Source organism: Elephas maximus, chromosome 5 (genome assembly GCF_024166365.1).
Source record: "Elephas maximus indicus isolate mEleMax1 chromosome 5, mEleMax1 primary haplotype, whole genome shotgun sequence".
Classification (NCBI taxonomy): domain Eukaryota; kingdom Metazoa; phylum Chordata; class Mammalia; order Proboscidea; family Elephantidae; genus Elephas; species Elephas maximus.
Window position 1 is genome coordinate 52,363,014 of NC_064823.1, and position 15,800 is coordinate 52,378,813.

Below are 15,800 nucleotides of genomic sequence, written 5' to 3' on the forward strand. Positions count from 1 at the left end.
TACTTTTTTTTTTTTAAACTTTTCTTGATAAAATTTTTCCACACATGCGTGATAATACTTGGATCCATGTAAGGGCTAGAAGAAAATACTAAGTATTGAGAATTTACTATGTGTAAGCCTTTGTTTAATGTCTTACTTCCACTATTTCATAACTTCCAGTCAAATCACAGAGAGGTGTGTGTTATTACCCCATTTTACATATGGGAAAACTTAGGTGAAAAGAAGTATACACACTTATCAAGGGGATTAATTGTGATTTCCACTCAGATCTGCCTGGTTCCAAGCTGTACATCATTATACACACTAAGACTGTTGACAGTGTGGAATAAAAATATACATAAGAAATCAGCGTATATAATTTTCATTCAAATGAGGCTATCTTTTTCTGATTCAGAGAGAAGTGACTAAAATGAAAATATAAGTGAAATTAGAATACTGAGTACTTAATTTTCTCATAATTTCTCTGTAAATCATGATCCACCTTTACTGATGTTGTAGAAATTAAATATCCCTCCCTCCCTCCCACCTTCTTTTGATAGGAAGTTCAATTTATTGGTGGGCAACATAGAGACAGGAAGGTCAATTTATTGGTAGGCAAAAGTGAGATGGAGCAGTGCTACCAAGGCCCTCATGAATGCAGGGCCCACCACTTGTCCAAGGGGCCATAATTGGAGATATATTTGACTCCCCAACCATCTGTGATGAGGCACTTTTCAGCCATCATGTCTTCAAATTCATTAGCATTAAACTTGGTAAAGCCCCAGTTCTTGAAGATGTAGGTTTTCCAGCATCCAGGGAACTTAAATTTGGCCTCAATGATATGCTCCTTGTTTTGAAGCTTTGTGAAGATGGACATTATGACTTGGCCAATGTGGACCCCTGGCTACTATACGCTGGAATTTTCCAAAGCCACCTCGCATACCTGTCTGGAGCCTCTCAGCCCCAGCGCAGGACATCTTATTAATGCAGATGACATGGAAGGGATGGAGCACACTAGATGTGAAAGCCATCTTTGCCACAACTTTTCATCATGTACTTGATGGCACAAATATGGGCAGCCTCCAGGGCTTCTGGGAAGATCTGCTTATATTCATCAGACACCATGTGGCCACAGAGCAGGAACTCATCCACTTTTGCCTTCTTCTGACCCAGGTCAAAGATGCGGATCTCGGCATCAGGAACACCTCAGCAGAAGCAGGATTTTGGGTAGGGCTTGTTCTTACAATACAGGGTAACACCAGGTGGGGTGGCAGCCCATGGCAATGCCAGGATCTTTGTGGATGCAACAAAGCAGAAAAAGCTGGAATAGAACACGAGAACAGGACTTGAACCAGGGGAAGGGGACAGCAAGGGCACAGTACTAGCCTGGCTATTTCTCTTGTTTTTATTGATGTTTTCTGAATATATTCAGAATTCAAAATATTTAAAAATAATAATGTAAGAAGAAAATATTTTCCTTAATTACTTGACTTAATTTCTTGTTGTTAGGTGCCATCGAGTTTGTTCTGACTCAGAGCAACCATATATAACACAATGAAACACCACCTAGGCCTGTGCAATTCTCACAATCATTGCTCTGTTTGAGTCCATTGTGCAGCCAATGTATCAATCCACCTTACTGAGGTCTTCCTCTGTTTTGCTGACCCTCTACCAAGCATGATGTCCTCCTCCAGGAACTGGTCCCTTCTGATAATATGTCCAAAGAATATGAGACGAAGTCTTGCCATCCTTGATTCTAAAGGAGCATTCTGGCTGTACGTCTAAGACAGATTTGTTGTTCTTCTGGCTGTACACGGTGTATTCAATATTCTTTGACATCGTAATTCAAATGCATGAATTCTTCAGTCTTCCATATTCGTGGTCTAGCTTTCTCACGCATGTGAGGAGATTGAAAATACCATGGCTTGAATCAGGTGCACTTTAGTCCCCAAGGTGGCATTTTTGCTTTTTAACACTTTAAAGGGATCTTTTGCACCAGATTTGCCCAATGTAATAAGTCATTTGATTTTTTGACTGCTTGCTTCCATGGGCATTGATTGTGGGTCCACATAAAATGAAATCCTTGACAACTTCAACATTTTCTCCATTTATCATGATGTTGCCTATTGGTCCAGTTGTGAGGATTTTTGTTTTCTTTATGTTGGGATGCAATCCGTACTGAAGGCTGTAGTCTTTGATCTTTATCAAGTACTTCAACACCACTTGCTTTCAGCAGGCAAAGTTGTGTCATCTGCATATCACAACTTGCTAGTCTTCTTCCAATCCTGATGTTAAGTTCTTCATATAGTCCCACTTCTTGGGTTATTTGCTCAGCATATAGACTGAATAAGTTTGGTGAAAGAATACAACCCTGATGCACACCTTTCCTGATTTTAAGGCATTCAGTATCCCCTTGTTCTGTCTGAATGATTGCCACTTGGTCTTTGTTCCACATGAGCAAAATTAAGTGTGCTAGAATTCCCATTAATTGCAATGTTACCCATAATTTGTATTATCCATGCAATTGGAAGCCTTTGCATTGTCAACAAAACACAGATAAACATCCTTCTGGTATAGTTATACTTAAATTGGAGTCTTTTTCCAAAGTGTGTAAGGGCTGCATTTACAGAGAAGAAAGTAGAGAAATGTTTAATGTGAAAAGTCAACTAAAAGAGAAACCATAAACCACCTTTATGCATGTTGAAAAGCTCTCCTAGATTTGAAAGTAATCTTCCTATGCTTGGATGATACCTACATTTCTTTCTTTCTTCCTTCCTTCCTCTTTCCCTCTCTCCCTCTCTCTCCTTCCTTCCTTCCTTCCTTCCTTCCTTCCTTCCTTCCTTCCTTCCTTCCTTCCTTCCTTCCTTCCTTCCTTCCTTCCTTCCTTCCTTCCTTCCTTCCTTCCTTCCTTCCTTCCTTCCTTCCTTCCTTCCTTCCTTCCTTCCTTCCTTCCTTCCTTCCTTCCTTCCTTCCTTCCTTCCTTCCCTCCTTCCCTCCTTCCCTCCTTCCCTCCCTCCCTCCCTCCCTCCCTTCTTCCTTTTTTCTTTCTCCTTTCCTTTAAAACAGAAGGAAAGATATATGAAGTCAGCTACACAAATTCAAAACGGTTGCCACATTAATTGAGCATTTTCCGAGTAATTGAGATACTTTATTATATAACCATGTAATGAGAGACCCTGTGTCCTGGAATAATCTTTACGCATAAGAGGTCAGAACTAAGGTTGCTATGGGAGTAGTCATACTGGAATTTCTGACTTAATTGTGATTTAAACCAAAACCAAACCATATCCACTGCTGTCAAGTCAATTCTGACTCATAGTGACCGTCTTGGGTTTCCAAGGCTGTAAATCTTTATGGAGGCAGACTGCCACATCTTTCTCCTGCAGGCTGGTAGGTTTGAACCACTGACCTTTCGGTGAGCAGCCAACCACTATAACCACTGCACCACCAGGTCTCCTTAATTGGGATTAAGCTCAGATAATTAACATCCTGCAAATACAGCATTTGGGTTGAATTCCTTTGGAAGCAGCAGTGAATTAAAACTAGCTTCTGAATTGATCTGTTCTGGACAAAAACAATGAAACTGGTGTTTTTCTATGGTCCTAGCTCTGTCTGTGGCTCACATGAAGTGCCCTTGTCCTCTCATACACAGTTGCTCACTTGAATCATGTCTTAAACATCTTATTTTCAATAGAAATAAGTGTAGAGAAAAGGAAAGAAAAAACAGTCAAGACTTTCCAAAAGGCTGTTTTCACAATTGCAGCAGGTTTTGTGAGTTGGGTGAAATAACTTTCTCTACCCAGAATTTGCAGTCACAAACCAAGGATAAGAAGTCTACTGCTGTTTCTGTTTTACAGCCAGTTCCGAAGGAAAAATCAAGTGTCACAAATTTTTACACATGCATCAAAAAGTATTAAATAGGAAAGCTGCTGAATGAAGGTGCTTGTATCTTTATGCCATTTTACAACTTCTCTACCAAATAACTATGGCCTTTAGAACCTTCAGTAATATTAATAATATTATTATATTTAATATTATAATATTATTACATAAAATATAACAATATTTTGCTTCTAGTTACTACCACCAGTTTGATTTCCTCAGCCTGATAGTTTGGGTATAGAAATGAGAAGGAAGGAAAACTACCTCATAGCTTTGCAAACTACCCATTTGGCCCCTTCCTCCCAGACTGCCAGTCCTGAAAACTGCCTCCCTTTACATCTCCTGCATTCACAGTTCAACACCAACCTCAGTGACCAACACTATTCGATTGACAAACCAGCTGGTAAATCTTTCAATTTCCATGGAGAAATATAATAGACACGTGTACATTATTGGATGGTGCATTCTCTCTGGTTGGAAAGCCTGTGACACCAAAATGAGATCAAAAGAATGGGAGTTGAGTGTCACAACACATTAAAAGTAATTAGATGATTAATGAAAAATTAAAAAATGATTAATTAAAAGTTGATGAGAATAAATTATTATAAAATACTCCTATTGTTTAATAGAGACAAATATTTAATTGTAAAAGAAAGAGAGCGTATGGAATCAGTTACCAGTAACCTGCTAATGGAGTTTTGATGAGATCTGCATGGGGATTTAAAACATTAAGGAACCATCTAGACTCGTTAAAAGATCTTACCCAGGAGATTCTTTTCTGCCTGAAGAGGAGCTGACTCTTCTATGAGACTTAGCGTCACAAGAGGAGGGAGGGAGTATCAACCTTGGCTTCTCTACCCACAATCTCTAATTGTTAAGAATGTCTTACAGTAAGACCATCTCTTCATGAGGTGAAAGAAGACCCCTCTTGGCAGCAGTATGTCAAAAGGCACCCTTTATGGCTGTTCCTTGATTAAAATATTATTTTACTAGGTTATTTCACTGAGGAATGCTTTACTTTTGTAAGCTTTTCAGTTTACATTTGCTTACAAAACAATTGTCTTCCATAGTCTTTTGGATTTTAATTCCAAATGCAAATCCAATGATATTTCATTTTTCAAAGGGCCAAAAAAGTTTAAAAACATAACCTCATTTGCATTTCTTTTGCCTCCTACAACCTTACAGACATGTGACTTTTCTGGCTCCCTCCCAGAGCAGAAGATAGAGAACGAAGGGTCAAACCACAACCCAAGCTCACACTGTGTCCAAAAGGCTGTGGATTTCCAAGACCAATTAATCAGAAGTAATTTTTGTCATTTCAGTTTGGGAATGGGGAGCTTTTTATCATTAAATCAGTTTATTTCAAGGTTATACGTGGGCATTTTCTCGTCCGTAAGTAATATTTTAAAGTAACTTCTACAATCCAAAACTCAGAAAATGTGTAAGACAATTGCTTCTTAAGCAAGTAGAAAATGAATGAGAATTCTTAGCAAAGCTTACAAAACTGGAAGAATTACCTGTAACAGCATTTCTTTACCATTATTACATTTCCAAAGGCCTATTTGTTCGTAATTTCTTTCTTCCGGTTTATATCTTGGGACAAATATCCAGAGTTAAATTATTTCTATGAGCAAGTAAAGCAAACTCCCAATATCCCATGCTAATTACTAGTGTTCCCAAGAGGCAACTCTTCTGGGATGACATGATGCCACATAACTGGTGAAGAAAGTAAAAAAGCGCATCTCCTCACCTGCAAAGAGCAAAACGTTTCGCTGTCCACAGACCACTGGCAAACGCAGCAGTGCTTTCCCAGGCCTTTTGACCCTAAAAATAGTTATGTTTTTGGTCCTTATTTTATTATTCTATTTGTATGGAACACAAGTAATTAGCGTAAAATTACAAATTACTTTTTACACTTTTCTTCCAGATCTTTACATGTTGAGATATATATTTTTTAAATCCCCTTTTCTTTCCTATTTTTATTATAATGAATAGAAAATTCCAAACTTTTCTAATTAGTAAACAATAACCCATGCCCTGGCGGCACAACTGTTAAGTTCTTGGCTGCTAACTGAAAGACTGGCAGTTCGAACCTACCTAGAGGCTCCATGGTAGGAACACCTGGCAATCTGCTCCCACAAAGATTAAAAACAAACAACAACAACAAAAAAAAGTCACTGTCGGGTTGATTCTGACTCATATCGACCCTATAGGACAACCCCGTAAGGTTTTCAAGGAGCGGCTGGTGGATTTGGATTGGCAACATTTAGGTTAGCAGCTGAGCTCTTAACCACTGTGCCACCGGTGCTCCCCCATAAAGAGTACAGCCTAGAAAACCCTATGAAGCAGTTTGACTCTGTCACATGTGGTTGCTATGAGTTGAAATCAGCTTGACAGCACCTAACAATACCACCAACCAACCAAGTACAGGACTAATGTTACAAGATCAATAATGTCACCCTCATACATAAAGGAAAGCAGATTGTTCTTATTATAGTATTATTAGTTAAACATTTAGCATTTAAAATTTCACTGCATAAAAGAAGATAATTTTTATGATAGAAAAAATCATATTGGCATAATGCCACTTTCAAGCTATTGGTAGTCATGAGCAGTCTATTACAGTGCCTCTTTACTCATGTTAAAGACCTTTCAAGTATTTTTGAATGGGTGACACAGATTTTTTCCCTACAGCCCTTTACTGCTATCTGGAGAAGATGACTCCTCATCAGGAAAATAGAGTGGGTGGTTGCAGTGGCTGAATGGTTCCTGTTTCTCAGCCTGTAAGCAAGAATGGAGTTGAATCTAACCATTAGTTTCCAAGGTTAGAGATAAGAGTTAGAGATAGATTAGATAAATGGGAAACAGCCACTCCTCCCATATCCTGTTCATGGAATATAGGAAATGACTAAAATAGGGACCAAAGGAAATTTACTGTTTAACATATCAAGGATCAGGTTCCATAGTACAAAAAAAAAAAAATCCCATCTCTTGTGTAAGAAAGAACTCTATTTTCAACGATAGATCACGTGATTCTAGAATTTCTCAAAAACATTTTTTTCAATACATATTTGTCACAGAGTAAACAGAATCGTATTTATTCAAAGTAAATCTGTTATTTTGTTTTCTCAGAGTAAATAGAATGCTGCTGACTCATTCCACTGGGTGCTCAATAATTTGCTGCCCGCAGTCAATAAAAATACACTTCTCCTAACACTGACTCCAAAATTTTGTCAAAGTTCAGTGTGAGTTTAGACCGTAAACTGAGAACGCATGAATACAATTTGTGTACCTTTTCTCATAACCAGCATGTTGCACTAGTGATTAATACATCATAATGGAAGAAAAATGCCAAGTCATTTATTTATTTCTTTTTATAGAAATTAAGAAACGTGGATGGAAAAGTCCTTCCAAAAGGGTGGCATTAAGGTAAGGAGAGTCAGTTTTTATGTTTGATTCCTCAGTCTTATCATTCCATAGTCCTGACATAAACACGGTAAGGAAATGTCGCACAATATGTTGTAAGCAAAAGCAATCACATCAGAGTAAGGAATCTTTGGAAATGAAAACAATGTTTATGATAACCACCTACTGGCCTGTCATGTCTCACTCACAGTTTACACAGGCGAGGTGGGAGAGTCTGGTGATTGAATTCATTTTCCTAGGTGTCTAATCTCCTCAGGGGTGGACAGAGAAGTAAGGGATTTGTAGGTGCATGTATCTTTTTTACTTATTTACAAGAACATTGCTAAAGGAAGGTAAACCACTGAAGGTACTGAGGAATAAATTTACCTTGGTTCCAAATCTAATGCAGTAATATGATGCTACTAGATAGAGTTCTGGACTCTTTGGCTCACCCCTTCGCCACTACCTGGGTGAAGAGGGCTGGCTAAGATCACAGCAAATCCTGGAATTGCTGCTAGACTCCCTCTCAAATTAAGGTGCTGGAGCATTTAACAATCTTTTTTGTTTGTTTTGTTTTACGTATGTATAAGTTCAAAATTACACCACCAGAGTTCAAACTTCTCCACCATTTGCTTCTCTGCAGTGTCCCTTCCTCTGTCTCACCCTGTTTCTTACAACCTTTTCTGATGAGACAGAGGTGTCCTGATCTGGCCTGTTGGTCAGGAGTGGTCCAGAGTATATAATTTAGTTTAAGAGCTGTTTCTAGCTACTAAGGAAACTTAATAGAAACTAAGAGAACTCATTGAGGATCTGCAAATTAAAAAATCTGTTCACATCATGAATCATAGGCAAAAAAATAGAACTTGAAATATCACATGGAAGATGCTCCACCTCACTCAAAATAAGATACAATTTTTCACCATCAGGAATGAAGATGATTAAATATGGGATATCACCCAGTATTGGAGTGGATGAGGAAATGTAAATTGTCACACTCTCTTTGGATAACAGTTTGTCCATCTATCAAAGCTTTGGGGAGCATTGGTGGCACAGTGGTTAAGAGCTTGGCTGCTAGCCCTAAGCAATTTGAATGCTCCAGCTGTTCTTTGGAAATCCTACGGGGCAGTCCTACTCTCTTCTATAAGGTTGCTATGAGTCGGAATCGACTCCATAGCAATGAGTTTGTTTTTGTATTGTTTTGTTTTATCAAAGCTTTAAGTGCACGTATTCCTGGACCCAACTAGATCTGCTAATTCAAGCAGGCAAAGATGTGAATGCAAGGATATTTAATACAGCATTTTTTATATTAGTGAAAAATTGGCAAAAATTTTGTTGCCCGTTAACAAGGGACAAGTTAAATAAATTATGGCATATCCATTCAATGAATTTTATGAGAGATGTTAATAAGATAGATATATTGTTTGGATTATGGAAAAATGTCAAAGCCTAATAAATGAAAAGCAAATATATACACAAGAAGCAAGAGCTATATAAACACAAGAAAATGTTAGCAGTCGTTACCAGTGGGGAGTGACAAGGAAGGTCAGAAGTGCTTGAATTTTTTATCCTGAGCATATTTTTAGCTTTTCCATTAAAACAAACAAACAAACAAACAAACAAACAAACAAACAAACAAACAAACAAACACGTTTTTAAGTAAAGAAAATTAGAATGGAAGAAATAGTGGCTTTTTTTTTCTTATAGTCAAACCTTGTTTCCTGTAGTTTTTTTTTCTTTTTTTAAATTAGTTTTTGAATCAGATAATTGTCATAAAATTTCCTTACATTAATAAACTTATGACTGCAGTTTACGTGACATATTTTGTACTAAAATTTTTTGTACCTACACTAAATAATGAAAAAGCGCACCCAGCAAGAACTCCAGGCCAGGCTGGTGATGCTCCTAGAGACGCTGGCTTTGCTGAAGCCTTAGGCCACTGCCCACAACTAGCTCCCCAAAGAGAGGCTTGGCTTTTTATAAAAATCTCTCTCCAGACACAAACTCATCAAGTTCTGAAAACCTGCTTTCTTTAGTGCATAACTAAGGTTATGTTATACACTTACAAAATGCCATATAAACTTGATTTAATACTTCAAGGTGCATTAGTTATTTGGTTGCTGGGGGATAAAATCTTGGGTAAACACTTTCATTACATGTGAATCTCTCTTTTCCCTCCCTGTTTAGGAAAAGATAATTATTATTAATGAAAATTACATCAGACATTTACGTAAGAATCTTAGCCTCATTACAGAGTCTTAAAACTTGCAAGATACTGCTGCCAGGTTGATTGTGACTCCTAGCAATCCCATGTGTTAAAAAGTAGAACTGCTCCATAGGGTTTTCTTGGCTGTAATTTTCAGGGAAGCAGGTCTCCAGGCCTTTCTTCCATTGTACCACTGGGTGGGTTCAAACTGCCAACCTTTAGGTCAGTAGCGCCACCCCAGGACTTCTAAAGATATTTTAAGGGATCACTTTGTCCACTAATGGTATCAGTTTCCTCTGGTGTGAAACCGTGGGGCACAGTGGTTAAGAGCTCAGCTGCTAACCAAAAGGTCAGCAGTTCAAATCCACCAGCCACTCCTTAGTAACCTTATGGGGGAGGCAGGGCCAAGATGGCGGACTAGGTGGACACTACCGCAGATCCCTCTTGCAACAAAGACTCGGAAAAACAAGTGAATCGATCACATATATAACAATCTACGAACTCTGAACAACAAACACAGACTTAGAGATGGAGAACGAACAAATACGGGCAGACAGTGATCTTTTTCAGAACTAAGAGCCAGCGTACCAGGCAGGTGACCTTCGGAGCCCGGGCTGGGGCAGAGCCCAGGGGGGCAGACGGCACAGACAAGGGGCCCAGTCCTACCCCCCCGAACCCATCCTGGGAGGAAGTCTAGCTGGTTGGCGCAGGTGGCGTAGCAGCGCAGCCGGTGGGAGAAACACCCGGGAGGCAGTGACAGATCTTGGAGCGGGGAGAGCAGCATCCCAGCTGGGTAGCCGTCCCGCCGGGAGTTTGGCGGGAGGGGGGCAAGGTGAGAGCATGGGGATCACCTATATTTCCCTAAAGCGATCCCGGGGGGGTGCGCCCAGACGTTCGTGAGGGCCACGTCCACCCAGATCGTGCGAGCGGTGCGGTGCACCGGAGGGAGAAGTCCCCGGGAGGAAGTGACTGGTCTTGGAGCCGGGAGAGCAGCGTTCCAGCCAGGGAGCCATCCCGCTGGGATCTTGGTGAGAGTGGGCGGGGTGTGAGCGCATTCCCCTGAATAGACCCCAGGGACGGGCCCAGCTGTTCGTGAGGGCCACGCCCACTCAGTTCAGGCGGGCAGTGCAGCGCACCGGGGGGAGAAATCCCCGGGAGGAAGTGACAGATCTTGGAGTGGGGAGAGTAGCGTCCCAGCTGGGGAGCCGTCCTGCCGGGATTCTGGCAGACAGGGGCGGAGCGTGAACGTGGGGATCAGCTCTATATTCTGTGGTGCTACACGCCTAGCTCTCTGATCCCTCCCCCACCCTCCCCAGGCAGCTCCATTAACATCCGAATACCCTGAGCCAGAAGGAGAATTCAGATAGGGATCTGACTGCATTTTTTTTAGCTGATTACCTGGAAAATCCAGTTTCCCAGTGATGGCTCGGAGACAGCAGTCCATATCAAACCACATAAAGAAACACACCATGACAGCTTCTCCAACCCCCCAAACAAAAGAATCAAAATCTTTCCCAAATGAAGATACAATCCTGGAATTATCAGATACAGAATATAAAAAACTAATTTACAGAATGCTTAAAGATATCACAAATGAAATTAGGATAACTGCAGAAAAAGCCAAGGAACACACTGATAAAACTGTTGAAGAACTCAGAAAGGTTATTCAAGAACATAGTGGAAAAATTAATAAGTTGCAAGAATCCATAGAGAGACAGCATGTAGAAATCCAAAAGATTAACAATAAAATTACAGAATTAGACAACGCAATAGAAAGTCAGAGGAGCAGACTTGAGCAATTAGAATGTAGACTGGGACTTCTGGAGGACCAGGGAATCAACTCCAACATAGCTGAAAAAAAAATCAGATAAAAGAATTAAAAAAAATGAAGAAACCCTAAGAATCATGTGGGACTCTATCAAGAAGGATAACTTGCGAGTGATTGGAGTCCCAGAACAGGGAGGGGGGACAGAAAACACAGAGAAAACAGTTGAAGAACTCCTGACACAAAACTTCCCTGACATCATGAAAGATGAAAGGATATCTATCCAAGATGCTCACCGAACCCCATTTAAGATTGATCCAAAAGGAAAAACACCAAGACATATTATCATCAAACTTGCCAAAACCAAAGACAAACAGAAAATTTTAAAAGCAGCCAGGGAGAAAAGAAAGGTTTCCTTCAAGGGAGAATCAATAAGAATAAGTTCAGACTGCTCAGCAGAAACCATGTAAGCAAGAAGGGAATGGGACGACGTATACAGAGCACTGAGGGAGAAAAACTGCCAACCAAGGATCATATATCCAGCAAAACTCTCTCTGAAATATGAAGGAGAAATTAAGATATTTACAGATAAACACAAGTTTAGAGAATTTGCAAAAACTAAACCAAGACTGCAAGAAATGCTTAAGGAGGTTGTTTGGCCTGATGACCAATAATATCAGGTACCAGCACAATACAAGGTCACAAAACAGAACGTCCTGATATCAACGCAATTCAAATAGGGAAAGCACAAAAACAAACAAAGTAAGATTAATTCAAATAAATAAATAAATAAACAAAATAATACACATAACAGGAAATCATGGAAATCAATAGGTAAACGATCACAATAATTAAAAGAGGGACTAAATATAGGAGGCATTGAACTGCCAGATGGAGAGTGATACAAGGCGATATAGGACGATACAAGTTAGGTTTTTACTTAGAAAAATAGGGGTAAATAATAAGGTAACCACAAAAAGGAATATCAATTCCATAACTCAAAAAAAAGTAACGACTCAACAAACATAAAGTTAAACATTATGAAAATGAGGATCTCACAATCTACTAAGAAAAACGTCTCAGCACAAAAAAGTATGTGGAAAAATGAAAAGACCAACAACACACATGAAAAGGCATCAAAATGACAGCATTAAAAACTTATTTATCTATAATTACGCTGAATGGAAATGGACTAAATGCACCAATAAAGAGACAGAGAGTCACAGACTGGATAAAGAAACACGATCCATCTATATGCTGCCTATAAGAGACACACCTTAGACTTAGAGACACAAACAAACTAAAACTCAAAGGATGGAAAAAAATATATCAAGGAAATAATAAGCAAAAAAGAAGAGGAGTAGCAATATTAATTTCTGACAAAATAGACTTTAGACTTAAATCCGCCACAAAGGATAAAGAACACTATATAATGATAAAAGGGACAATTGATCAGGAAGATATAACCATATTAAATATTTACGCACCCAATGACAGGGCTGCAAGATACATAAATCAAATTTTAACAGAATTGAAAAGCGAGATAGACACCTCCATATTTATAGTAGGGGACTTCAACACACCACTTTCTGAGAAGGACAGGACATCCAGTAAGAAGCTCAATAGAGACACGGAAGACCTACTTACAACAATCAACCAACTTGACCTCATAGACTTACACAGAACTCTCCACCCAACTGCTGCAAAGTATACTTTTTTTTCTAGTGCACATGGCACATTCTCTAGAATAGACCACATATTAGGTCACAAAACAAATCTTGGTAGAATCCAAAACATCGAAATATTACAAAGCATCTTCTCAGACCACAAGACAATGAAGCTAGAAATCAATAACAGAAAAACTAGGGAAAAGAAATCAAATACTTGGAAAATGAACAATACCCTCCTGAAAAAAGACTGGGTTATAGAAGACATCAAGGAGGGAATAAGGAAATTCTTAGAAAGCAACTAGAATGAAAATACTTCCTATCAAAACCTCTGGGACACAGCAAAAGCAGTGCTCAGAGGCCGATTGATATCGATAAATGCACACATACAAAAAGAAGAAAGAGCCAAAATCAGAGAACTGTCCCGACAACTTGAACAAATAGAAAGTGAGCAACAAAAGAACCCATCAGGCACCAGAAGAAAACAAATAATAAAAATTAGAGCTGAACTCAATGAATTAGAGAACAGAAAAACAATTGAAAGAATTAACAAAGCCAAAAGCTGGTTCTTTGAAAAAATTAACAAAATTGATAAACCATTGGCTAGACTGACTAAAGAAATACAGGAAAGGAAACAAATAACCCGAATAAGAAATGAGAAGGACCACATCACAACAGAGCCAAATGAAATTAAAAGAATCATTTCAGATTACTATGTAAAATTGTACTCTAACAAATTTGAAAACCTAGAAGAAATGGATAAATTCTTAGAAAAATACTACCTACCAAAACTAACACATTCAGAAGTAGAACAACTAAATAGACCCATAACAAAAAAAGAGATTGAAACGGTAATCAAAAAACTTCCAACAAAAAAAAGTCCTGGCCCAGACGGCTTCACTGCAGAGTTCTACCAAACCTTCAGAGAAGACTTAACAGCACTACTACTGAAGGTATTTCAAAGCATAGAAAAAGACGGAATACTACCCAACTCATTCTATGAAGCTACCATCTCCCTGATACCAAAACCACGGAAAGACATTACAAAAAGGAAAATTTTAGACCTATATCCCTCATGAACATAGATGCAAAAATCCTCAACAAAATTCTAGCCAATAGAATCCAACAACACATCAAAAAAATAATTCACCCTGATCAAGTGGGATTTATACCAGGTATGCAAGGCTGGTTTAATATCAGAAAAACCATTAATGTAATCCATCACATAAATAAAACAAAAGATAAAAACCACATGATCTTATCAATAGATGCAGAAAAGGCATTTGACAAAGTTCAACACCGATTTATGATAAAAACTCTTACCAAAATAGGAATTGAAGGAAAATTCCTGAACATAATAAAGGGCATCTATGCAAAGCCAACAGCCAATATTACTCTAAATGGAGAGAACCTGAAAGCATTTCCCCTGAGAACGGGAACCAGACAAGGATGCCCTTTATCACCACTCTTATTCAACATCGTACTTGAAGTCCTAGCCAGGGCAATTAGGCTAGACAAAGAAATAAAGGGTATCCAGATTGGCAAGGAGGAAGTAAAGCTATCACTATTTGCAGATGACATGATCGTATACATGGAAAACCCTAAGGAATCCTCCAGAAAACTACTGAAACTAATAGAAGAGTTTGGAAGAGTCTCAGGTTATAAAATAAACATACAAAAATCACTTGGATTCCTCTACATCAACAAAAAGAACATCAAAGAGGAAATCACCAAATCAATACCATTCACAGTAGCCCCCAAGAAGATAAAATACTTAGGAATAAATCTTACAAAGGATGTAAAAGACCTATACAAAGAAAACTATAAAACTCTGCTACAAGAAATTCAAAAGGACGTACTTAAGTGGAAGAACATACCCTGCTCATGGATAGGAAGACTTAACATAGTAAAATGTCTATTCTACCAAAAGCCATCTATACATATAATGCACTTCCAATCCAAATACCAATGTCATATTTTAAGGGGATAGAGAAACAAATCACTAATTTCATATGGAAGGGAAAGAAGCCCCGGATAAGCAAAGCATTACTGAAAAAGAAGAAGAAAGTGGGAGGCCTCACTCTACCTGATTTCAGAACCTATTATACAGCCACAGTAGTCAAAACAGCCTGGTACTGGTACAACAACAGACACATAGACCAATGGAACAGAATTGAGAATCCAGATATAAATCCATCCATGTATGAGCAGCTGATATTTGACAAAGGACCAGTGTCAGTCAATTGGGGAAATGATAGTCTTTTTAACAAATGGTGCTGGCATAACTGGATATCCATTTGCAAAAAAATGAAACAGGACCCATACCTCACACCATGCACAAAAACTAACTCCAAGTGGATCAAAGACCTAAACATAAAGACTAAAACGATAAAGATCATGGAAGAAAAAATTGGGACAACCCTAGGAGCCCTAATACAGGGCATAAACAGAATACAAAACATTACCAAAAATGATGAAGAGAAACCAGATAACTGGGAGCTCCTAAAAATCAAACACCTATGCTCATCTAAAGACTTCACCAAAAGAGTAAAAAGACCACCTACAGACTGGGAAAGAATATTCAGCTATGACATCTCAGACCAGTGCCTGATCTCTAAAATCTACATGATTCTGTCAAAACTCAACCACAAAAAGACAAACAACCCAATCAAGAAGTGGGCAAAGGATATGAACACATATTTCACTAAAGAAGATGTTCAGGCAGCCAACAGATACATGAGAAAATGCTCCCGATCATTAGCCATTAGAGAAATGCATATTAAAACTACGATGAGATTCCATCTCACACCAACTAGACTGGCATTAATCCAAAAAACACAAAATAATAAATGTTGGAGAGGCTGCGGAGAGATTGGAACTCTCATACACTGCTGGTGGG

General features: G+C 38.8%; 1 pseudogene; it reads right to left on the bottom strand.

Annotated features, from left to right (window-relative positions):
- Positions 1–628: 628 nt before the first annotated feature.
- Positions 629–5,971, bottom strand: LOC126077538 (60S ribosomal protein L10-like; annotated as a pseudogene).
- Between the last annotated feature and the right edge of the window lie 9,829 nt (positions 5,972–15,800).